Source organism: Carassius gibelio, chromosome B12 (assembly GCF_023724105.1).
Source record: "Carassius gibelio isolate Cgi1373 ecotype wild population from Czech Republic chromosome B12, carGib1.2-hapl.c, whole genome shotgun sequence".
Taxonomy (NCBI): domain Eukaryota; kingdom Metazoa; phylum Chordata; class Actinopteri; order Cypriniformes; family Cyprinidae; genus Carassius; species Carassius gibelio.
In genome coordinates, this window is record NC_068407.1 from 23,081,547 (window position 1) to 23,107,562 (window position 26,016).

At 37.4% G+C, this 26,016-nt stretch overlaps 1 long non-coding RNA gene across 1 annotated transcript in view; it reads right to left on the reverse strand.

Annotated features, from left to right (window-relative positions):
* The window catches only part of LOC127968958 (uncharacterized), a 94,517-nt gene extending 68,523 nt beyond the window's left edge, over nt 1-25,994 (reverse strand). Inside the window, exon 1 of the long non-coding RNA XR_008156181.1 lies at nt 24,961-25,994. This is a non-coding gene — a long non-coding RNA (uncharacterized LOC127968958). The remainder of the gene's footprint in view (nt 1-24,960) is intronic.
* Nucleotides 25,995-26,016: the final 22 nt, after the last annotated feature.

Here is a 26,016-nt window from a genome sequence, read left to right on the forward strand (position 1 = left end):
ATGGCTGAAAATCGTTAATAAAAGTTCCACAGCGAGGAGCTAAGCATGGCATGGAGCATCAGACCAAATGCAACGAGTAAGAAAAGCAATTATTGGAAGAGTGTAATTGAAACAGCCAGTAAATCTCCAGTAAAATGATGCATTATCATTTTTGGAAAATAGTTGGCGCTGTAATCAAATCGCTTTGTTGTGTTCTGTGGGAGGTGACAATGTTGTGGGCAATTTCTTTCAAAATACTTACAGACCTTTAGGGCAATGAGTCGAACATGCCCACCGAGTTTCGTTCCGATCGACTTCCATTAACCTTGTCAAATAGGTGCTTAAAGTTGTTTGGCCAATGGCGGCCATGTTTTTTAAGATAAGTGAAATTCCTCATAGAGCACTTATGCCACATTGGGCCATACCAATTTTCAAGTTGATTGGATCAGCGGTTGCTTAGTTATAGCCATTTTAGTTTTTTTTTCATCCTGTAGCGCCACCAAGTGGCAGATATGGAAAAAATAATAATTTGACTAAAGTTTTTGTTCATGCATATGAGTTCTGAGTTTGGTGAAGATATCTCATTTTGTTCCCGAGTTATAGCCTTTTTCATAAAATTGGTCCGCGAATTTGAATGTTTTGGGTCACCTGGTTTTTTGTTCAGTCTTGATCAAACCACTGCAGTAATATTCTCAGGACTCTCTAGATCAATAACTTTGAAAAAATATGTTGTATTTTGTCCTTTGGTTAGATAACATTTAAACAGGCCTAAAAAACAAAAGATTTCTGTTGTGAATGGCATTAAACTGCAAAAAAAAAAGGGGGTAATATAATCACACATGCATTAGATCTGTATTTTTTCTAAACAATCATGCAAAATTTAACAGAGATTAGGTAAAAAAGAACACTGTAATATTTATAAAGCTTCAAAACCCAGTGTTGAATCAAAAATTGCAATTATAACCACTAGATGTCACCGGAAGACCACTAATGAGCTCACTAAAGACTAAAACATTACAGTTTATGGGCTTGTTGAGGGATTCATCTAGAAAAAATGTATATTACTATTATTTAATATTACTGTTCAAGCATTTCAGATCACATTGAGTCAAAGTTTACCAATTTATTCATACAGATATATCTAATGTTTATAATTATGCCAGATTATGATTGCAATGAAACCTGAAAAATGACATAGAAGCCCATAAAAACAGAAGACTTGCAATAGGTTTTATCACCCATCATTTATTTTAATTATCTATATATATAACAAAATGTGTGCATCTGTGTGTGGGTTTAAGCATGCTTATTGAGTATTAATATACTAGTTTAAACATTTCATGTTTGTGTGTGTCTGTAATTCTGTTCTATTCTTTTACTGTCAGCCATATCTAGGTTATTTAAAATCAGTGCAGTACTATTATCTAGACTGTGAAATTATACATAAATTGCGTATGCTTCTTTGGAATGAAATTAAGACAACATATAACAGTTATAAAGGTTAAAGAGACAGTCTTGTATGATAAATTGCATTTACGACCACTAGATGTCACTGGAAGACCACTAATGGGCTTTGCAGAGATATAGCCTCAGACTCATTTTGTGAAGATGCCTGACATCTGAAGCAGCGCTGTACAAAAACGGTTTCGTCTATTGACACGAAATCCATAACTTTTTGTCAGCACGGTCTGAAGATGATCTGATTCAATTTTGGTGAAAATCGGACAAACGGTTGAGGATGAGTTTAAAAAAAAGGTTTTCAACATGAATCAAAATGGCGGACAGGAAGTTTTGCTTAATATGACATAATTGGTATGCATGTTGTCGGCATGTCCCAAGGAACATTTTGAGACATGTTTCATGATAATAGGCTAATGCAATCAAAAGTTATTAGCATTATTGGAAATGTAATAATTAGCGGTTATTGATTGGTTTATTACTCTTGACCAATAGGTGGCGCTGTGACCAAAATGATGTGGCGTGGTCAATGTGATGTGACAATGTCACATATTAAGTTTTGTGTAAATATCTCCAACCTTTGCAGAGATACAGCCTCAGATGCAGTTTGGCATCTTTCCAGCAAATTCGTTGGTACGCTAATTGAAAACGGTTACGTGTATCGACACAAATTCCATAACTTTTTGCCAGCATGGTCTGAAGATGATCCAAATCAAATTTGGTGAAAATCTGAGCAACGGTCTAGGAGGAGTTCGAAAAAGTAGGTTTTCAACATGAATCAAAATGGCGGACAGGAAATTTTGCCAAAATTGACCAATGGGGTATCAGTGTTCTCGGCATGACCCAAGGAATCTATCAACATCAGCTTTGTTACAATAGGCTAATGTATGCAAAAGTTATTAGCATTTTTCGAAAAAATCGTTATAACTATTGACCACAAGGTGGCGCTGCCCCCAATTTTTTTGTGTACATTCAGGGCATGGAGCCGGACATTTTTGTAATTATTTGCGAAACGATACGGAACTTCATTCTTAAGATACAGCAATTTACAACTAAATTCAAAATGGCCGACGCCCAAAATGGCCGAATTGGGAAAATTCAGTATCATTCGACTCGGAATGATGCACTGAATCTAAAGACACCACTTTTGTGATTTTTGGCAAAACCGTTCAGAAGTTATGAGCAAAAACATGCATTTTTCATATCTCCTGACCACTAGGGGGCACAGCGCCGAAACACTGCAGGTAGTCCCAGGGAATGGTTGTTATAAGACCCACCAAGATTGGTCTCAATAGGCCAAACCGTTGCGGAGATATAGCCTCACGTTCACGTTTGCGTGCTTTTCGAAGAATTCGTTCATGAGCTATTCGGAAACGGTTTGAGAAATCAACTTGAATTCCATAACTTTTTGCCAGCATGGTCTGAAGATTATCTGATTCAATTTTCGTGACAATCGGTGCAACGGCCTAGGACGAGTTCGAAAAAGTAGGTTTTACGAACAATTGACGATAGCGAAAAAACTAAGCCTTGCGATTTTTGAATTTCGGTGTCCATTCGACTCGGCATGAGCCAAGGAATCACAGGAAAAAAGAATTTTCATTTTGTGGCTTACGATTCAAGAGTTATTAGCATCAAGTTTTTGAAAGTTTAGACAATTGGTGGCGCTAGAGAGTTTGAGTTAGAGACTTAAAATTTGCTACGGTTAATGTTCAGACAGTCCTCTATTAGTGTGCCAAATTATACAACTTTCCCGCAATCGGTTCTATGGGCTACCATAGACTTGGGGTGGAAGAAGAAGAATAATAATAATAACGCCAACAAACACAATAGGTGCCTTCGCACCTTCGGTGCTTGGCCCCTAATAATAACGCCAACGAAAACAATAGGTGCCTACGCACCTTCGGTGCTTGGCCCCTAATAACGCCAACGAAAACAATAGGTGCCTACGCACCTTCGGTGCTTGGCCCCTAATAATAAATATAGCTGCAAGCAGCAATCACGGGGCCAAGCATTCCAGCGGCAACATCAGGAGCTAAGCAGACCAAATGCAACAATGAATAATGAAATTAATAATTGCATGATTGTAATTGAAATGGCTGAAAATCGTTAATAAAAGTTCCACAGCGAGGAGCTAAGCATGGCATGGAGCATCAGACCAAATGCAACGAGTAAGAAAAGCAATTATTGGAAGAGTGTAATTGAAACAGCCAGTAAAACTCCAGTAAAATGATGCATTATCATTTTTGGAAAATAGGTGGCGCTGTAATCAAATCGCTTTGTTGTGTTCTGTGGGAGGTGACAATGTTGTGGGCAATTTCTTTCAAAATACTTACAGACCTTTAGGGCAATGAGTCGAACATGCCCACCGAGTTTCGTTCCGATCGACTTCCATTAACCTTGTCAAATAGGTGCTTAAAGTTGTTTGGCCAATGGCGGCCATGTTTTTTAAAATAAGTGAAATTCCTCATAGAGCACTTGTGCCACATTGGGCCATATCAATTTTCAAGTTGATTGGATCAACGGTTGCTTAGTTATAGCCATTTGATTTTTTTTCATCCTGTAGCGCCACCAAGTGGCAGATATGGAAAAAAAATAATAATTTGACTAAAGTTTTTGTTCATGCATATGAGTTCTGAGTTTGGTGAAGATATCTCATTTTGTTCCCGAGTTATAGCCTTTTTCGTAAAATTGGTCCACGAATTTGAATGTTTTGGGTCACCTGGTTTTTTGTTCAGTCTTGATCAAACCACTGCAATAATATTCTCTGGACTCTCTAGATCAATAATTTTCAAAAATATGTTGCATTTTGTCCTTTGGTTAGCTATTAGAGGTCATTTAGGAAAGGGCCGTGGCCACATGTAACCTAAAGCCTATAAAACTGAAACAAAAACTCAAAACTTTATGAAACTTGGTTATAACATGTGAAAGATGACCCACCAAGCATGCAAAGTTTCATTAAGATCAGAAAATAGCTGGTGCTATAACAGTTAAAATGGCCTAAAAAACAAAAGATTTCTGTTGTGAATGGCATTAAACTGCAAAAAAAAAAAAAAGGGGGTAATATAATCACACATGCATTAGATCTGTATTTTTTCTAAACAATCATGCAAAATTTAACAGAGATTAGGTAAAAAAGAACACTGTAATATTTATAAAGCTTCAAAACCCAGTGTTGAATAAAAAATTGCAATTATAACCACTAGATGTCACCGGAAGACCACTAATGAGCTCACTAAAGACTAAAACATTACAGTTTATGGGCTTGTTGAGGGATTCATCTAGAAAAAATGTATATTACTATTATTTAATATTACTGTTCAAGCATTTCAGATCACATTGAGTCAAAGTTTACCAATTTATTCATACAGATATATCTAATGTTTATAATTATGCCAGATTATGATTGCAATGAAACCTGGAAAAAGACATAGAAGCCCATAAAAACAGAAGACTTGCAATAGGTTTTATCACCCATCATTTATTTTAATTATCTATATATATAACAAAATGTATGCATCTGTGTGTGGGTTTAAGCATGCTTATTGAGTATTAATATACTAGTTTAAACATTTCATGTTTGTGTGTGTCTGTAATTCTGTTCTATTCTTTTACTGTCAGCCATATCTAGGTTATTTAAAATCAGTGCAGTACTATTATCTAGACTGTGAAATTATACATAAATTGCGTATGCTTCTTTGGAATGAAATTAAGACAACATATAAAAGTTATAAAGGTTAAAGAGACAGTGTTGTATGATAAATTGCATTTACGACCACTAGATGTCACTGGAAGACCACTAATGGGCTTTGCAGAGATATAGCCTCAGACTCATTTTGTGAAGATGCCTGACATCTGAAGCAGCGCTGTACAAAAACGGTTTCGTCTATTGACACGAAATCCATAACTTTTTGTCACCACGGTCTGAAGATGATCTGATTCAATTTTGGTGAAAATCAAACAAACGGTTGAGGATGAGTTTAAAAAAAAAGGTTTTCAACATGAATCAAAATGGCGGACAGGAAGTTTTGCTTAATATGACATAATTGGTATGTATGTTGTCGGCATGTCCCAAGGAACATTTTGAGACATGTTTCATGATAATAGGCTAATGCAATCAAAAGTTATTAGCATTATTGTAAATGTAATAATTAGCGGTTATTGATTGGTTTATTACTCTTGACCAATAGGTGGCGCTGTGACCAAAATGATGTGGCGTGGTCAATGTGATGTGACAATGTCACATATTAAGTTTTGTGTAAATATCTCCAACCTTTGCAGAGATACAGCCTCAGATGCAGTTTGGCATCTTTCCAGCAAATTCGTTGGTACGCTAATTGAAAACGGTTATGTGTATCGACACAAATTCCATAACTTTTTGCCAGCATGGTCTGAAGATGATCCAAATCAAATTTGGTGAAAATCTGAGCAACGGTCTAGGAGGAGTTCGAAAAAGTAGGTTTTCAACATGAATCAAAATGGCGGACAGGAAATTTTGCCAAAATTGACAAATGGGGTATCGGTGTTCTCGGCATGACCCAAGGAATCTATCAACATCAGCTTTGTTACAATAGGCTAATGTATGCAAAAGTTATTAGCATTTTTCGAAAAAATCGTTATAACTATTGACCACAAGGTGGCGCTGCCCCCAATTTTTTTGTGTACATTCAGGGCATGGAGCCGGACATTTTTGTAATTATTTGCGAAACGATACGGAACTTCATTCTTAAGATACAGCAATTTACAACTAAATCCAAAATGGCCGACGCCCAAAATGGCCGAATTGGGAAAATTCGGTATCATTCGACTCGGAATGATGCACTGAATCTAAAGACACCACTTTTGTGATTTTTGGCAAAACCGTTCAGAAGTTATGAGCAAAAACATGCATTTTTCATATCTCCTGACCACTAGGGGGCACAGCACCGAAACACTGCAGGTAGTCCCAGGGAATGGTTGTTATGAGACCCACCAAGATTGGTCTCAATAGGCCAAACCGTTGCGGAGATATAGCCTCACGTTCACGTTTGCGTGCTTTTCGAAGAATTCGTTCATGAGCTATTCGGAAACGGTTTGAGAAATCAACTTGATTTCCATAACTTTTTGTCAGCATGGTCTGAAGATTATCTGATTCAATTTTCGTGACAATCGGTGCAACGGCCTAGGTTGAGTTGGAAAAAGTATGTTTTACGAACAATTGACGATAGCGAAAAAACTAAGCCTTGCGATTTTTGAATTTCGGTGTCCATTCGACTCGGCATGAGCCAAGGAATCACAGGAAAAAAGAATTTTCATTTTGTGGCTTACGGTTCAAGAGTTATTAGCATCAAGTTTTTGAAAGTTTAGACAATTGGTGGCGCTAGAGAGTTTGAGTTAGAGACTTCAAATTTGCTACGGTTAATGTTCAGACAGTCCTCTATTAGTGTGCCAAATTATACAACTTTCCCGCAATCGGTTCTATGGGCTACCATAGACTTGGGGTGGAAGAAGAAGAAGAATAAATATAGCTGCAAGCAGCAATCACGGGGCCAAGCATTCCAGCGGCAACATCAGGAGCTAAGCATATGTAGCATCAGACCAAATGCAACAATGAATAATGAAATTAATAATTGCATGATTGTAATTGAAATGGCTGAAATCGTTAATAAAAGTTCCACAGCGAGGAGCTAAGCATGGCATGGAGCATCAGACCAAATGCAACGAGTAAGAAAAGCAATTATTGGAAGAGTGTAATTGAAACAGCCAGTAAAACTCCAGTAAAATTATGCATTATCATTTTTGGAAAATAGGTGGCGCTGTAATCAAATCGCTTTGTTGTGTTCTGTGGGAGGTGACAATGTTGTGGGCAATTTCTTTCAAAATACTTACAGACCTTTAGGGCAATGAGTCGAACATGCCCACCGAGTTTCGTTCCGATCGACTTCCATTAACCTTGTCAAATAGATGCTTAAAGTTGTTTGGCCAATGGCGGCCATGTTTTTTAAGATAAGTGAAATTCCTCATAGAGCACTTGTGCCACATTGGGCCATATCAATTTTCAAGTTGATTGGATCAACGGTTGCTTAGTTATAGCCATTTGATTTTTTTTCATCCTGTAGTGCCACCAAGTGGCAGATATGGAAAAAATAATAATTTGACTAAAGTTCAATTATTGACTAAAAGTCACTTTAAATAATAAAGTGACTTGTTCATGCATATGAGTTCTGAGTTTGGTGAAGATATCTCATTTTGTTCCCGAGTTATAGCCTTTTTCGTAAAATTGGTCCACGAATTTGAATGTTTTGGGTCACCTGGTTTTTTGTTCATTCTTGATCAAACCACTGCAATAATATTATCTGGACTCTCTAGATCAATAATTTTCAAAAATATGTTGCATTTTGTCCTTTGGTTAGCTATAAGAGGTCATTTAGGAAAGGGCCTTGGCCACATGTAACCTAAAGCCTATAAAACTGAAACAAAAACTCAAAACTTTATGAAACTTGGTTATAACATGTGAAAGATGACCCACCAAGCATGCAAAGTTTCATTAAGATCAGAAAATAGCTGGTGCTATAACAGTTAAAATGGCCTAAAAAACAAAAGATTTCTGTTGTGAATGGCATTAAACTGCAAAAAAAAAGGGGTCATATAATCACACATGCATTAGATCTGTATTTTTTCTAAACATTCATGCAAAATTTAACAGAGATTAGGTAAAAAAGAACACTGTAATATTTATAAAGCTTCAAAACCCAGTGTTGAATAAAAAACTGCAATTATAACCACTAGATGTCACCGGAAGACCACTAATGAGCTCACTAAAGACTAAAACATTACAGTTTATGGGCTTGTTGAGGGATTCATTTAGAAAAAATGTATATTACTATTATTTAATATTACTGTTCAAGCATTTCAGATCACATTGAGTCAAAGTTTACCAATTTATTCATACAGATATATCTAATGTTTATAATTATGCCAGATTATGATTGCAATGAAACCTGAAAAATGACATAGAAGCCCATAAAAACATAAGACTTGCAATAGGTTTTATCACCCATCATTTATTTTAATTATCTATATATATAACAAAATGTGTGCATCTGTGTGTGGGTTTAAGCATGCTTATTGAGTATTAATATAGTAGTTTAAACATTTCATGTTTGTGTGTGTCTGTAATTCTGTTCTATTCTTTTACTGTCAGCCATATCTAGGTTATTTAAAATCAGTGCAGTACTATTATCTAGACTGTGAAATTATACATAAATTGCGTATGCTTCTTTGGAATGAAATTAAGACAACATATAACAGTTATAAAGGTTAAAGAGACAGTGTTGTATGATAAATTGCATTTACGACCACTAGATGTCACTGGAAGACCACTAATGGGCTCACTAAAGACTAAAACATTACAGTTCATTGTCTCGATGATTGATTCATCTAGAAAAATATATATTACTATTATTTAATATTACTGTTCAAGCATTTAAGATCACATTGAGTGAAAGTTCAACAATTTATTCATACATGTATATCAAATGTTTACTATTATGTCAGAATATTAATGTAATGAAACCTGACAAAGAAATGTAAGAAAATAAGTCTTTCTGTGAGTTGTGTGTCACCTATAATTTATTTCAAATATCTACATACAACAAAATGTGTGGGCATGTACTTCTCTCTGTGTGTGTGTGTGTGTGTGTGTGTGTGTGTGTGTGTAATCATGCTTATTGATTATTCATATAATAGTTGAACCATTTCATTTCTGTGTGTGAGTGTCTGTGAGCCTATTCTCCATGTTAGACAATGGCACACACAAGTTTGGCTTAATTACAACAAAGCTTTGCAGAGATATAGCCTCAGACTCATTTTGTGAAGATGCCTGACATCTGAAGCAGCGCTGTACAAAAATGGTTTCGTCTATTGACACGAAATCCATAACTTTTTGTCAGCACGGTCTGAAGATGATCTGATTCAATTTTGGTGAAAATCAGACAAACGGTTGAGGATGAGTTTAAAAAAAAAGGTTTTCAACATGAATCAAAATGGCGGACAGGAAGTTTTGCTTAATATGACATAATTGGTATGTATGTTGTCGGCATGTCCCAAGGAACATTTTGAGACATGTTTCATGATAATAGGCTAATGCAATCAAAAGTTATTAGCATTATTGGAAATGTAATAATTAGCGGTTATTGATTGGTTTATTACTCTTGACCAATAGGTGGCGCTGTGACCAAAATGATGTGGCGTGGTCAATGTGATGTGACAATGTCACATATTAAGTTTTGTGTAAATATTTCCAACCTTTGCAGAGATACAGCCTCAGATGCAGTTTGGCATCTTTCCAGCAAATTTGTTGGTACGCTAATTGAAAACGGTTACGTGTATCGACACAAATTCCATAACTTTTTGCCAGCATGGTCTGAAGATGATCCAAATCAAATTTGGTGAAAATCTGAGCAACGGTCTAGGAGGAGTTAGAAAAAGTAGGTTTTCAACATGAATCAAAATGGCGGACAGGAAATTTTGCCAAAATTGACAAATGGGGTATCGGTGTTCTCGGCATGACCCAAGGAATCTATCAACAACAGCTTTGTTACAATAGGCTAATGTATGCAAAAGTTATTAGCATTTTTCGAAAAAATCGTTATAACTATTGACCACAAGGTGGCGCTGCCCCCAATTTTTTTGTGTACATTCAGGGCATGGAGCCGGACATTTTTGTAATTATTTGCGAAACGATACGGAACTTCATTCTTAAGATACAGCAATTTACAACTAAATCCAAAATGGCCGACGCCCAAAATGGCCGAATTGGGAAAATTCGGTATCATTCGACTCGGAATGATGCACTGAATCTAAAGACACCACTTTTGTGATTTTTGGCAAAACCGTTCAGAAGTTATGAGCAAAAACATGCATTTTTCATATCTCCTGACCACTAGGGGGCACAGCGCCGAAACACTGCAGGTAGTCCCAGGGAATGGTTGTTATAAGACCCACCAAGATTGGTCTCAATAGGCCAAACCGTTGCGGAGATATAGCCTCACGTTCACGTTTGCGTGCTTTTCGAAGAATTCGTTCATGAGCTATTCGGAAACGGTTTGAGAAATCAACTTGAATTCCATAACTTTTTGCCAGCATGGTCTGAAGATTATCTGATTCAATTTTCGTGACAATCGGTGCAACGGCCTAGGACAAGTTAGAAAAAGAAGGTTTTACGAACAATTGACGATAGCGAAAAAACTAAGCCTTGCGATTTTTGAATTTCGGTGTCCATTCGACTCGGCATGAGCCAAGGAATCACAGGAAAAAAGAATTTTCATTTTGTGGCTTACGGTTCAAGAGTTATTAGCATCAAGTTTTTGAAAGTTTAGACAATTGGTGGCGCTAGAGAGTTTGAGTTAGAGACTTCAAATTTGCTACGGTTAATGTTCAGACAGTCCTCTATTAGTGTGCCAAATTATACAACTTTCCCGCAATCGGTTCTATGGGCTACCATAGACTTGGGGTGGAAGAAGAAGAATAATAATAAATATAGCTGCAAGCAGCAATAACGGGGCCAAGCACTACAGAAGTAAGCTTCAGACGAATGGCAGGAATGAGTAATTAAGACAGTTTTAAGATTATTTTAGGCAAAATGGCTTAAAAACAATGAACACAACAACTAGTAATAGGATTTATTGGCTTATCACATGTAACCAATAGGTGGCGCTGTTACCAAATTAGTTTGGAATGGTCAGTGTGAGGTGACGATGACACATACAAAGTTTGGTGCAAATATGTCAAAGCTTTGCAGAGATACAGCCTCAAATGAATGATGGCATCATTCCAGCAAATTCGTTGATGCGCTAAATGAGAACCGTTTCGTATATCGACATGAAATCCATAACATTTTGCCAGCATGGTCTGAAGATGATCCATGTCCAATTTGGTGAAAATCTGATTAACGGTCTAGGAGGAGTTCGAAAAAGTAGGTTTTCAACATTAATCAAAGTGGCGGACAGGAAGTTCAGCCAAATAAGGAAAACTTGATATCTATGTTCTCGGCTTGACCCAAGGAATCTATTAAGATCAGCGTCATGTCAATAGCCAGATCTTTTCAAAAGTTATTAGCCTTTATGTAAATTGAGTTATAACTTTTGACCACTAGGTGGCTCTGTTTCAAAATATTTTGAGTACCTTCAGGGGATGATGTTGTTGGCACATTCTGAGTTGTGGAATATAACACCAATGCATTTGTTTAGTATAGCCTTTTATTTCACAAAACTGTATTGAAGTCAATGGGAATTTCATGTTTTGTTCTATTATAGCGCCACCAAGAGGCTCAGTCCCACCATTTCTTTTATGTGTCATCAGAGTGAGCCCATACATATGCGTGTCAATTTTGGTGAAAATATCTCAATTCACTTCAGAGTTATAGACATTTACATGAAAAAACACGTAAAAATTGACTGACTCTTGACTTTGATTGAATATTACTACCCCTTACTATCAATATTTTTGCATTTGGGCATTGGTGTTTAGCTATCGACCTATGTTTCCGAACTTCTGACGGTGGTTTCGTCTCGATCAGACAAGCGGTTTCGAAGATATAGCCAAATGTTTTTTAAGCGCTAAATCACAACGCTACACAAACCGTAAGGCAAAACCTAGCATGTTTGGTATCATAGGACTCGGTAAGGTTTCAGGAGTCCAATTTGATGAGTCTGGTGAAAATACGTCGACCACACCCAAAGTTATAAGCATTTAAAAATAGAAGATCACCACTAGGTGGCGCTGTTTCGAAACTTCTCATACTCCTTCAGGACATTGTGCTGATGACCCTATACCATGTTTCGTAACAATCCGTTGATGTGTTCAGAAAATACAGCATTTTAGCACAAAATTCAAAATGGCCGACAGTCAAAATGGCCGAAATGGTCAAATTGGATATCAGTCGACTCGGCATGTTGCCCTGAATCTAACAAGACCAATGTTATGATTTTTGGACAAACTGTTCAGAAGTTATAAGCAAAAATAGCAGTTTTTCATATCTCCGGATCAGTAGGTGGCGCTGCGCCCAATCACAGCATGTTGCCTCAGGTCATGCTTGTTATGACATGTACCAAGTTTGGTCTGAATAGGATAAGTCGTTGCCGAGATACAGCCTTACGACTGTTTTTGTAAGCACTACATAAAATTTGTTAGAGCGTTTATCGAAAACGGTTTGACGAATCAATTTGATTTGCATAACTTTTGGTCAGCACTGCCTGAGGATGATATGGTTTAATTTTCGTGTGAATCGGACAAACCGTCTAGGACGAGTTCAAAAAAGTAGGTTTTTAAAGAAATTCAAAATGGCGGTCATATTTCTATGACGGAAATGACTTCGTAGGGTGCAATCGAATCGGCATGAGCTCAGAAATCAGAGGAAAAAAGAATTTCGTTGATTGGCCTTAGGGTTAAAAAGTTATTAACAAAATTAAAGTGAAATTTTGGACAGTTGGTGGCGCTAGAGGGATTGACTTAGACACACCAAAATTGGTGTACTTAATGTTGGCACTGTCCTCTATCAGAATGTCAAACCATTACAACTTTCCCGCATTCGGTTCTATGGGCTGCCATAGACGCCCAGTCGGAAGAATAATAATAATAATAATAATAATAATAAGAACGCCAACAAAAACAAGAGGGTCCTACGCACCTTCGGTGCTTGGCCCCTAATAATAATAACGCCAACGAACACAATAGGTGCCTTCGCACCTTCGGTGCTTGGCCCCTAATAAATATAGCTGCAAGCAGCAATCACGGGGCCAAGCATTCCAGCGGCAACATCAGGAGCTAAGCATATGTAGCATCAGACCAAATGCAACAATGAATAATGAAATTAATAATTGCATGATTGTAATTGAAATGGCTGAAAATCGTTAATAAAAGTTCCACAGCGAGGAGCTAAGCATGGCATGGAGCATCAGACCAAATGCAACGAGTAAGAAAAGCAATTATTGGAAGAGTGTAATTGAAACAGCCAGTAAAATGATGCATTATCATTTTTGGAAAATAGGTGGCGCTGTAATCAAATCGCTTTGTTGTGTTCTGTGGGAGGTGACAATGTTGTGGGCAATTTCTTTCAAAGTACTTACAGACCTTTAGGGCAATGAGTCGAACATGCCCACCGAGTTTCGTTCCGATCGACTTCCATTAACCTTGTCAAATAGGTGCTTAAAGTTGTTTGGCCAATGGCGGCCATGTTTTTTAAGATAAGTGAAATTCCTCATAGAGCACTTGTGCCACATTGGGCCATATCAATTTTCAAGTTGATTGGATCAACGGTTGCTTAGTTATAGCCATTTGATTTTTTTTCATCCTGTAGCGCCACCAAGTGGCAGATATGGAAAAAAAAAATAATTTGACTAAAGTTTTTGTTCATGCATATGAGTTCTGAGTTTGGTGAAGAAATCTCATTTTGTTCCCGAGTTATAGCCTTTTTCGTAAAATTGGTCCACGAATTTGAATGTTTTGGGTCACCTGGTTTTTTGTTCAGTCTTGATCAAACCACTGCAATAATATTCTCTGGACTCTCTAGATGAATAATTTTCAAAAATATGTTGCATTTTGTCCTTTGGTTAGCTATAAGAGGTCATTTAGGAAAGGGCCGTGGCCACATGTAACCTAAAGCCTATAAAACTGAAACAAAAACTCAAAACTTTATGAAACTTGGTTATAACATGTGAAAGATGACCCACCAAGCATGCAAAGTTTCATTAAGATCAGAAAATAGCTGGTGCTATAACAGTTAAAATGGCCTAAAAAACTAAAGATTTCTGTTGTGAATGGCATTAAAGTGCAAAAAAAAAGGGGTAATATAATCACACATGCATTAGATCTGTATTTTTTCTAAACAATCATGCAAAATTTAACAGAGATTAGGTAAAAAAGAACACTGTAATATTTATAAAGCTTTAAAACCCAGTGTTGAATAAAAAATTGCAATTATAACCACTAGATGTCACCGGAAGACCACTAATGAGCTCACTAAAGACTAAAACATTACAGTTTATGGGCTTGTTGAGGGATTCATCTAGAAAAAATGTATATTACTATTATTTAATATTACTGTTCAAGCATTTCAGATCACATTGAGTCAAAGTTTACCAATTTATTCATACAGATATATCTAATGTTTATAATTATGCCAGATTATGATTGCAATGAAACCTGAAAAATGACATAGAAGCCCATAAAACAGAAGACTTGCAATAGGTTTTATCACCCATCATTTATTTTAATTATCTATATATATAACAAAATGTGTGCATCTGTGTGTGGGTTTAAGCATGCTTATTGAGTATTAATATAGTAGTTTAAACATTTCATGTTTGTGTGTGTCTGTAATTCTGTTCTATTCTTTTACTGTCAGCCATATCTAGGTTATTTAAAATCAGTGCAGTACTATTATCTAGACTGTGAAATTATACATAAATTGCGTATGCTTCTTTGGAATGTAATTAAGACAACATATAACAGTTATAAAGGTTAAAGAGACAGTGTTGTATGATAAATTGCATTTACGACCACTAGATGTCAATGGAAGACCACTAATGGGCTTTGCAGAGATATAGCCTCAGACTCATTTTGTGAAGATGCCTGACATCTGAAGCAGCGCTGTACAAAAACGGTTTCGTCTATTGACACGAAATCCATAACTTTCTGTCAGCACGGTCTGAAGATGATCTGATTCAATTTTGGTGAAAATCAGACAAACGGTTGAGGATGAGTTTAAAAAAAAAGGTTTTCAACATGAATCAAAATGGCGGACAGGAAGTTTTGCTTAATATGACATAATTGGTATGTATGTTGTCGGCATGTCCCAAGGAACATTTTGAGACATGTTTCATGATAATAGGCTAATGCAATCAAAAGTTATTAGCATTATTGGAAATGTAATAATTAGCGGTTATTGATTGGTTTATTACTCTTGACCAATAGGTGGCGCTGTGACCAAAATGATGTGGCGTGGTCAATGTGATGTGACAATGTCACATATTAAGTTTTGTGTAAATATCTCCAACCTTTGCAGAGATACAGCCTCAGATGCAGTTTGGCATGTTTCCAGCAAATTCGTTGGTACGCTAATTGAAAACGGTTACGTGTATCGACACAAATTCCATAACTTTTTGCCAGCATGGTCTGAAGATGATCCAAATCAAATTTGGTGAAAATCTGAGCAACGGTCTAGGAGGAGTTCGAAAAAGTAGGTTTTCAACATGAATCAAAATGGCGGACAGGAAATTTTGCCAAAATTGACAAATGGGGTATCGGTGTTCTCGGCATGACCCAAGAAATCTATCAACATCAGCTTTGTTACAATAGGCTAATGTATGCAAAAGTTATTAGCATTTTTCGAAAAAATCGTTATAACTATTGACCACAAGGTGGCGCTGCCCCCAATTTTTTTGTGTACATTCAGGGCATGGAGCCGGACATTTTTGTAATTATTTGCGAAACGATACGGAACTTCATTCTTAAGATACAGCAATTTACAACTAAATCCAAAATGGCCGACGCCCAAAATGGCCGAATTGGGAAAATTCGGTATCATTCGACTCGGAATGATGCACTGAATCTAAAGACACCACTTTTGTGATTTTTGGCAAAACCGTTCAGAAGTTATGAGCAAAAACATGCATTTTTCATATCTCCTGACCACTAGGGGGCACAGCGCCGAAACACTGCAGGTAGTCCCAGGGAATGGATGTTATAAGACCCACCAAGATTGGTCTCAATAGGCCAAACCGTTGCGGAAATATAGCCTCACGTTCACGTTTGCGTGCTTTTCGAAGAATTCGTTCATGAGCTATTCGGAAACGGTTTGAGAAATCAACTTGAATTCCATAACTTTTTGCCAGCATGGTCTGAAGATTATCTGATTCAATTTTCGTGACAATCGGTGCAACGGCCTAGGACGAGTTCGAAAAAGTAGGTTTAACGAACAATTGACGATAGCGAAAAAACTAAGCCTTGCGATTTTTGAATTTCGGTGTCCATTCGACTCGGCATGAGCCAAGGAATCAGAGGAAAAAAGAATTTTCATTTTGTGGCTTACGGTTCAAGAGTTATTAGCATCAAGTTTTTGAAAGTTTAGACAATTGGTGGCGCTAGAGAGTTTGAGTTAGAGACTTCAAATTTGCTACGGTTAATGTTCAGACAGTCCTCTATTAGTGTGCCAAATTATACAACTTTCCCGCAATCGGTTCTATGGGCTACCATAGACTTGGGGTGGAAGAAGAAGAGGAAGAATAATAATAATAACGCCAACAAACACAATAGGTGCCTTCGCACCTTCGGTGCTTGGCCCCTAATAACGCCAACAAACACAATAGGTGCCTTCGCACCTTCGGTGCTTGGCCCCTAAATATAGCTGCAAGCAGCAATCACGGGGCCAAGCATTCCAGCGGCAACATCAGGAGCTAAGCATATGTAGCATCAGACCAAATGCAACGATGAATAATGAAATTAATAATTGCATGATTGTAATTGAAATGGCTGAAAATCGTTAATAAAAGTTCCACAGCGAGGAGCTAAGCATGGCATGGAGCATCAGACCAAATGCAACGAGTAAGAAAAGCAATTATTGGAAGAGTGTAATTGAAACAGCCAGTAAAACTCCAGTAAAATGATGCATTATCATTTTTGGAAAATAGGTGGCGCTGTAATCAAATCGCTTTGTTGTGTTCTGTGGGAGGTGACAATGTTGTGGGCAATTTCTTTCAAAATACTTACAGACCTTTAGGGCAATGAGTCGAACATGCCCACCGAGTTTCGTTCCGATCGACTTCCATTAACCTTGTCAAATAGGTAATTAAAGTTGTTTGGCCAACGGCGGCCATGTTTTTTAAGATAAGTGAAATTCCTCATAGAGCACTTGTGCCACATTGGGCCATACCAATTTTCAAGTTGATTGGATCAGCGGTTGCTTAGTTATAGCCATTTTAGTTTTTTTTCATCCTGTAGCGCCACCAATTGGCAGATATGGAAAAAAAAAATAATTTGACTAAAGTTTTTGTTCATGCATATGAGTTCTGAGTTTGGTGAAGATATCTCATTTTGTTCCCGATTTATAGCCTTTTTCATAAAATTGGTCCACGAATTTGAATGTTTTGGGTCACCTGGTTTTTTGTTCAGTCTTGATCAAACCACTGCAGTAATATTCTCAGGACTCTCTAGATCAATAACTTTAATAAAATATGTTGTATTTTGTCCTTTGGTTAGATAACATTTAAACAGGCCTAAAAAACAAAAGATTTCTGTTGTGAATGGCATTAAACTGCAAAAAAAAAAGGGGTAATATAATCACACATGCATTAGATCTGTATTTTCTCTAAACAATCATGCAAAATTTAACAGAGATTAGGTAAAAAAGAACAATGTAATATTCATAAAGCTTCAAATCCCAGTGTTGAATAAAAAATTGCAATTATAACCACTAGATGTCACCGGAAGACCACTAATGAGCTCACTAAAGACTAAAACATTACAGTTTATGGGCTTGTTGAGGGATTCATCTAGAAAAAATGTATATTACTATTATTTAATATTACTGTTCAAGCATTTCAGATCACATTGAGTCAAACTTTACCAATTTATTCATACAGATATATCTAATGTTTATAATTATGCCAGATTATGATTTCAATGAAACCTGAAAAATGACATAGAAGCCCATAAAAACAGAAGACTTGCAATAGGTTTTATCACCCATCATTTATTTTAATTATCTATATATATAACAAAATGTGTGCATCTGTGTGTGGGTTTAAGCATGCTTATTGAGTATTAATATAGTAGTTTAAACATTTCATGTTTGTGTGTGTCTGTAATTCTGTTCTATTCTTTTACTGTCAGCCATATCTAGGTTATTTAAAATCAGTGCAGTACTATTATCTAGACTGTGAAATTATACATAAATTGCGTATGCTTCTTTGGAATGAAATTAAGACAACATATAACAGTTATAAAGGTTAAAGAGACAGTGTTGTATGATAAATTGCATTTACGACCACTAGATGTCACTGGAAGACCACTAATGGGCTTTGCAGAGATATAGCCTCAGACTCATTTTGTGAAGATGCCTGACATCTGAAGCAGCGCTGTACAAAAACGGTTTCGTCTATTGACACGAAATCCATAACTTTTTGTCAGCAAGGTCTGAAGATGATCTGATTCAATTTTGGTGAAAATCGGACAAACGGTTGAGGATGAGTTTAAAAAAAAAGGTTTTCAACATGAATCAAAATGGCGGACAGGAAGTTTTGCTTAATATGACATAATTGGTATGCATGTTGTCGGCATGTCCCAAGGAACATTTTGAGACATGTTTCATGATAATAGGCTAATGCAATCAAAAGTTATTAGCATTATTGGAAATGTAATAATTAGCGGTTATTGATTGGTTTATTACTCTTGACCAATAGGTGGCGCTGTGACCAAAATGATGTGGCGTGGTCAATGTGATGTGACAATGTCACATATTAAGTTTTGTGTAAATATCTCCAACCTTTGCAGAGATACAGCCTCAGATGCAGTTTCGCATCTTTCCAGCAAATTCGTTGGTACGCTAATTGAAAACGGTTACGTGTATCGACACAAATTCCATAACTTTTTGCCAGCATGGTCTGAAGATGATCCAAATCAAATTTGGTGAAAATCTGAGCAACGGTCTAGGAGGAGTTCGAAAAAGTAGGTTTTCAACATGAATCAAAATGGCGGACAGGAAATTTTGCCAAAATTGACAAATGGGGTATCGGTGTTCTCGGCATGACCCAAGGAATCTATCAACATCAGCTTTGTTACAATAGGCTAATGTATGCAAAAGTTATTAGCATTTTTCGAAAAAATCGTTATAACTATTGACCACAAGGTGGCGCTGCCCCCAATTTTTTTGTGTACATTCAGGGCATGGAGCCGGACATTTTTGTAATTATTTGCGAAACGATACGGAACTTCATTCTTAAGATACAGCAATTTACAACTAAATCCAAAATGGCCGACGCCCAAAATGGCCGAATTGGGAAAATTCGGTATCATTCGACTCGGAATGATGCACTGAATCTAAAGACACCACTTTTGTGATTTTTGGCAAAACCGTTCAGAAGTTATGAGCAAAAACATGCATTTTTCATATCTCCTGACCACTAGGGGGCACAGCGCCGAAACACTGCAGGTAGTCCCAGGGAATGGTTGTTATAAGACCCACCAAGATTGGTCTCAATAGGCCAAACCGTTGCGGAGATATAGCCTCACGTTCACGTTTGCGTGCTTTTCGAAGAATTCGTTCATGAGCTATTCGGAAACGGTTTGAGAAATGAACTTGAATTCCATAACTTTTGCCAGCATGGTCTGAAGATTATCTGATTCAATTTTCGTGACAATCGGTGCAACGGCCTAGGACGAGTTCGGAAAAGTATGTTTTACGAACAATTGACGATAGCGAAAAAACTAAGCCTTGCGATTTTTGAATTTCGGTGTCCATTCGACTCGGCATGAGCCAAGGAATCACAGGAAAAAAGAATTTTCATTTTGTGGCTTACGGTTCAAGAGTTATTAGCATCAAGTTTTTGAAAGTTTAGACAATTGGTGGCGCTAGAGAGTTTGAGTTAGAGACTTCAAATTTGCTACGGTTAATGTTCAGACAGTCCTCTATTAGTGTGCCAAATTATACAACTTTCCCGCAATCGGTTCTATGGGCTACCATAGACTTGGGGTGGAAGAAGAGGAAGAATAATAATAATAAATATAGCTGCAAGCAGCAATTACGGGGCCAAGCACTCCAACGGCAAATGTAGGAGCTAAGCATGGCATGGAGCATCACACCAAATGCATTAATGAGCAATAACAGCAATTTTAGGATTATTGTAATTGAAATGGCTAAAAAAATCATAAATACAACCTCTAGTAGCATGATTTACTGGCTTATCAAAATTGACCAATAGGTGGTGCTGTTATCAAGTCAATTTGGTGTACTCTGTGTGACTTTTCAATGACACAAACAAAGTTTGGTGTCAATATGCCAAAGCATTGCAGAGATACAGCCTCAAGTGTCATTTTGTCATTGTGCCTCAAGTTGGTCGCTGTGGTATGCAAAAACGGTTTTGTCTATCGACACAAAATTCATAACTTTTTGTCAGCACAGTCTGAAGATCATCTGATTAAATTTTGGTGAAAATTGGACTAACGGCTGATGAGGAGTTCAAAAAGTAGGTTTTCAACATAAATCAAAATGGCGGACCGGAAGTTCAGCTTAATCTGGCATATTTGGTATCTATGTTTTCGGAATAAACCAGGGAATATTTTGAGACCAGTTTCGTTGCAATAGGCTAATGCATTAAAAAGTTATTAGCATTTTTATAAGTGTAATTATTCATGGGTAATGAATGGTTTATTACTCTTGAGCAATAGGTGGCGCTGTTACCAAATTTATGTGGCATGGTCAGTGTGAGGTAGCGATGACACGTACAAAGTTTGGTGTAAATATGTCAAAGCGTTGCAGAGATACAGCCTCAAATGCATTTTGGCACCCTTCCAACAAATTCGTTGATGCACTTAATGAGAACCGTTTCATATATCGACACGAAATCCATAACTTTTTGCCAGCATGGTCTGAAGATGATACACGTCAAATTTGGTGAAAATCGGACTAACGGTCTAGGAGGAGTTCGAAAAAATAGGTTTTCAACATTAATCAAAATGGCGGACAGGAAGTATGGCCAATATTCGCATAATTGGTATCAATGCTCTCGGCTTTACCCACAGAATATAGGGAGGCCATTTTAATTTTAATAGTCTAATTTATTCAAAAGTTATTAGCATTTATGGGATATTTCATTATAACTATTGGCCACAAGGTGGCGCTGCCACCAAACTTTTTGAGTATCTTCAGGGCATGGAGCCAAATATTTTTGTAATTATTTGCGAAACGATACGATGATGCGTTCAAAAAATACAGCATTTTGAAACATAATTCAAAATGGCCGACGCCTAAAATGGCCGACACGGGAAAATTGGATATCAATCGACTCGACATGACGCACTGAATCTACAGAGACCAGTTTTGTAATTTTTGGCCAAACCATTCAGAAGTTATAAGCCAAAATATGCATTTTTCATATCTCCTGACCACTAGGTGGCGCTGTGTCGAAACACTGCAGGTAGTCTCAGGTCATGCTTATTATAACACACACCAAGTTTGGTCTCAATACGCCAAACCGTTGTGGAGATATAGCCTCACGTGTATTTTTGCGTGCTTTTCGTCATATTTTTTCACGTGTCATTCGAGAACGGTTGGACGAATCAACTTGAATTCCATAACTTTTTGCCAGCATGGTCTGTTGATGATCTGAGCCAATTTTCGTGAAAATCGGACAAACCGTCTAGGACGAGTTCGAAAAAGTAAGTTTTTCGAAAAGTTGAAAATAGCGAAAAAACTAAACCTTGCGATTTTTGAATTTTAGGGTTCATTCGACTTGGCTTGAGCCAAGGATTCAGAGGAAAAAAGAATTTCCATTTTCTGGCTTACGGTTCAAAAGTTATTAGCATACAAACATTGAAAGTTTGGACAAGTGGTGGCGCTAGAGAGTAGGAGTTAGAGGCTTCAAATTTGCTATAGTTAATGTTGGGACTGTCCTCTATCAGTGTGCCAAATTATACAACTTTCCCGCAAACGGTTCTATGGGCTGCCATAGACTTGCGGCGGAAGAAGAAGAAGAAGAATAATAATAACGCCAACGAAAACAATAGGTGCCTACGCACCTTCGGTGCTTGGCCCCTAAATATAGCTGCAAGCAGCAATTACGGGGCCAAGCACTCCAACGGCAAATGTAGGAGCTAAGCATGGCATGAAGCATCACACCAAATACATTAATGAGCAATAACAGTAATTTTGGAATTATTGTAATTGAAATGGCAAAAAAAAAAATCATAATACCACCTCTAGTAGCATGATTACTTGGCTTATAAAGTTTGACCAATAGGTGGCACTGTTATGAAATCAATTTGGTGTACTCTGTTTGACTTTTCAATGACACACACAAAGTTTGGTGTTAATATGCCACAGCATTCCAGAGATGCAGCCTCAAGTGTCATTTTGTCATTGTGTTTCAACTTCGTCGCTTTGGTATGCGAAAACGGTTTTGTCTATCGACACAAAATCCATAACTTTGTGTCAACATAGTCTGAAGATCATCTGATTCGAATTTGGTGAAAATTGGACATACGGTTCATGAGGAGTTCGAAAAAGTAGGTTTTCTACATAAATCAAAATGGTGGACCGGAACTTCAGTAAACACTGGCATATTTGGTATCTATGTTATCGGCATAAGCCAGGGAATATTTTGAGCCCAGTTTCGTTGCAATAGGCTCATGGAATAAAAAGTTATTAGCATTTTAAAAAGTGTAATTACTCATGGTTAATGAATGGTTTATTACTCTTGACCAATAGGTGGCGCTGTTACCAAATTTATGTGGCATGGTCAGTGTGAGGTGGCGATGACACATACAAAGTTTGGTGCAAATATGTCAAAGTGTTGCAGAGATACAGCCTCAAATGCATTTTGGCACCCTTCCAGCAAATTCGTTGATGCGCTAAATGAGAACCGTTACGTATATCGACACAAAATCCATAACTTTTTGCCAGCATGTTCTGAAGATGATGCACGTTAAATTTGGTGAAAATTGGGCTAACGGTCTAGGAGGAGTTCGAAAAAGTAGGTTTTCAACATTAAGCAAAATGGCGGACAGGAAGTAAGGCCAATTTTCACATTATTGGTATCAATACTCTCGGCATGACCCACAGAATATAGCGAGACCATTTTAATTTAAATAGACTAATTTATTCAAAAGTTATTAGCATTTATGTGATATTTCATTATAACTATTGGCCACAAGGTGGCGCTGCCACCAAACTTTTTGAGTACCTTCAGGGCATGGAGCCGAATATTTTTGTAATTATTTGCGAAACGATACGATGCTGCGTTCAAAAAATACAGCATTTTAAATCATAATTCAAAATGGCCGACGCCTAAAATGGCCGACACAGGAAAATTGGATATCATTTGACTCGACATGACTCACTGAATCTAAAGAGACCAGTTGTGTGATTTTTGGCCAAACCATTCAGTAGTTATAAGCCAAAATATGCATTTTTCATATCTCCTGACCACTAGGTGGCGCTGTGTCGAAACACTGCAGGTAGTCTCAGTTCATGCTTGTTATAACACACGCCAAGTTTGGTCTCAATATGACAAACCGTTGCCGGGATATAGCCTCACGTGCATGTTTGCGTGCTTTTCGTCAAATTTGTTTACGTGTCATTCGACAACAGTTGGACGAATCAACTTGAATTCCATAACTTTTTGCCAGCATGGTCTGAAGATGATCTGAGCCAATTTTCGTGGCAATCGGACTAACCGTCTAGGACGAGTTCGAAAAAGTAGGTTTTTCGAATAATTGAAAATAGCGAAAAAACTAAACCTTGCGATTTTTGAATTTTGGGGTTCATTCGACTTGGCATGAGCCAAGGATTCAGAGGAAAAAAGAATTTCCATTTTCTGGCTTACGGTTCAAAAGTTATTAGCATACAAACATTGAAAGTTTGGACAAGTGGTGGCGCTAGAGAGTAGGAGATAGAGACTTCAAATTTGCTATAGTTAATGTTGGGACTGTCCTCTATCAGTGTGCCAAATTATACAACTTTCCCGCAATCGGTTCTATGGGCTGCCATAGACTTGCGGCGGAAGAAGAAGAATAATAAATATAGCTGCAAGCAGCAATCACGGGGCCAAGCATTCCAGCGGCAACATCAGGAGCTAAGCATATGTAGCATCAGACCAAATGCAACAATGAATAATGAAATTAATAATTGCATGATTGTAATTGAAATGGCTGAAAATCGTTAATAAAAGTTCCACAGCGAGGAGCTAAGCATGGCATGGAGCATCAGACCAAATGCAACGAGTAAGAAAAGCAATTATTGGAAGAGTGTAATTGAAACAGCCAGTAAAACTCCAGTAAAATGATGCATTAACATTTTTGGAAAATAGGTGGCGCTGTAATCAAATCGCTTTGTTGTGTTCTGTGGGAGGTGACAATGTTGTGGGCAATTTCTTTCAAAATACTTACAGACCTTTAGGGCAATGAGTCGAACATGCCCACCGAGTTTCGTTCCGATCGACTTCCATTAACCTTGTCAAATAGGTGCTTAAAGTTGTTTGGCCAATGGCGGCCATGTTTTTTAAGATAAGTGAAATTCCTCATAGAGCACTTGTGCCACATTGGGCCATATCAATTTTCAAGTTGATTGGATCAACGGTTGCTTAGTTATAGCCATTTGACTTTTTTTTCATCCTGTAGCGCCACCAAGTGGCAGATATGGAAAAAAAATTATAATTTGACTAAAGTTTTTGTTCATGCATATGAGTTCTGAGTTTGGTGAAGATATCTCATTTTGTTCCCGAGTTATAGCCTTTTTCGTAAAATTGGTCCACGAATTTGAATGTTTTTGGTCACCTGGTTTTTTGTTCAGTCTTGATCAAACCACTGCAATAATATTCTCTGGACTCTTTAGATCAATAATTTTCAAAAATATGTTGCATTTTGTCCTTTGGTTAGCTATAAGAGGTCATTTAGGAAAGGGCCGTGGCCACATGTAACCTAAAGCCTATAAAACTGAAACAAAAACTCAAAACTTTATGAAACTTGGTTATAACATGTGAAAGATGACCCACCAAGCATGCAAAGTTTCATTAAGATCAGAGGTGGGTAGTAACGAGTTACATTTACTTCGTTACATTTACTTGAGTAATTTTTCGGGGTAACGAATACTTTTCGGAGTATATTTAAAGATGGGTACTTTATACTCTTACTTGAGTACATTTTTTGGGAAAAATCTGTACTTTTACTTCGTTACTGTGGGCGACGCCCCTCTCGTTACTTTATCTTAATGCAATAAATGCTTCAGTTTATTCCAAACGCGCCGTCTACTTTTCTCTGGACAATGAGCGATGCCCATTCGCGAATGATTCATTCTTTTGAGTCAACTCTGTTCAAAGGCTTGATCAAACCAATTGGCAAACGAGTGAATTGGTTCATGAATCAGTTTGATTGAGTCGTTCAGTTCCATGCTGCACGCGCTGAGCTCTGAAGCGGTTCACTCAGAGTTGTAACGTTTAAGAATATTAGCAGCGTTGAAAACGGGGCTATGGAACTGCACTGAATTGAAAGCTAATCTGCAAAGGCTATTCTTTGCTTGCGATGGAGATCCTTATTAGATGAACGCGTGTGCTGTCTACTGTTTAACAGGTAATAACTTGGGCTACATTCGATTACAGTACACAATACCACTGTGACATTAGTTTGTTGTACGTGTGTGGCTTATAACAGGTTGAATGCAGCTTCCAAAAGACAAAGAATAGCCGATTAAGATTTTATTAATTTTAATACAATCACACCAGTGCGAGTACGTTCAGCAAGTCATATCATCAGCTGCTAAATTCAGATCTGTGATCGCTTGCTGGCGCTGAGCCAGAGACAGACGCGTTTTTAGAGCGCTGCGCATTAACCAAT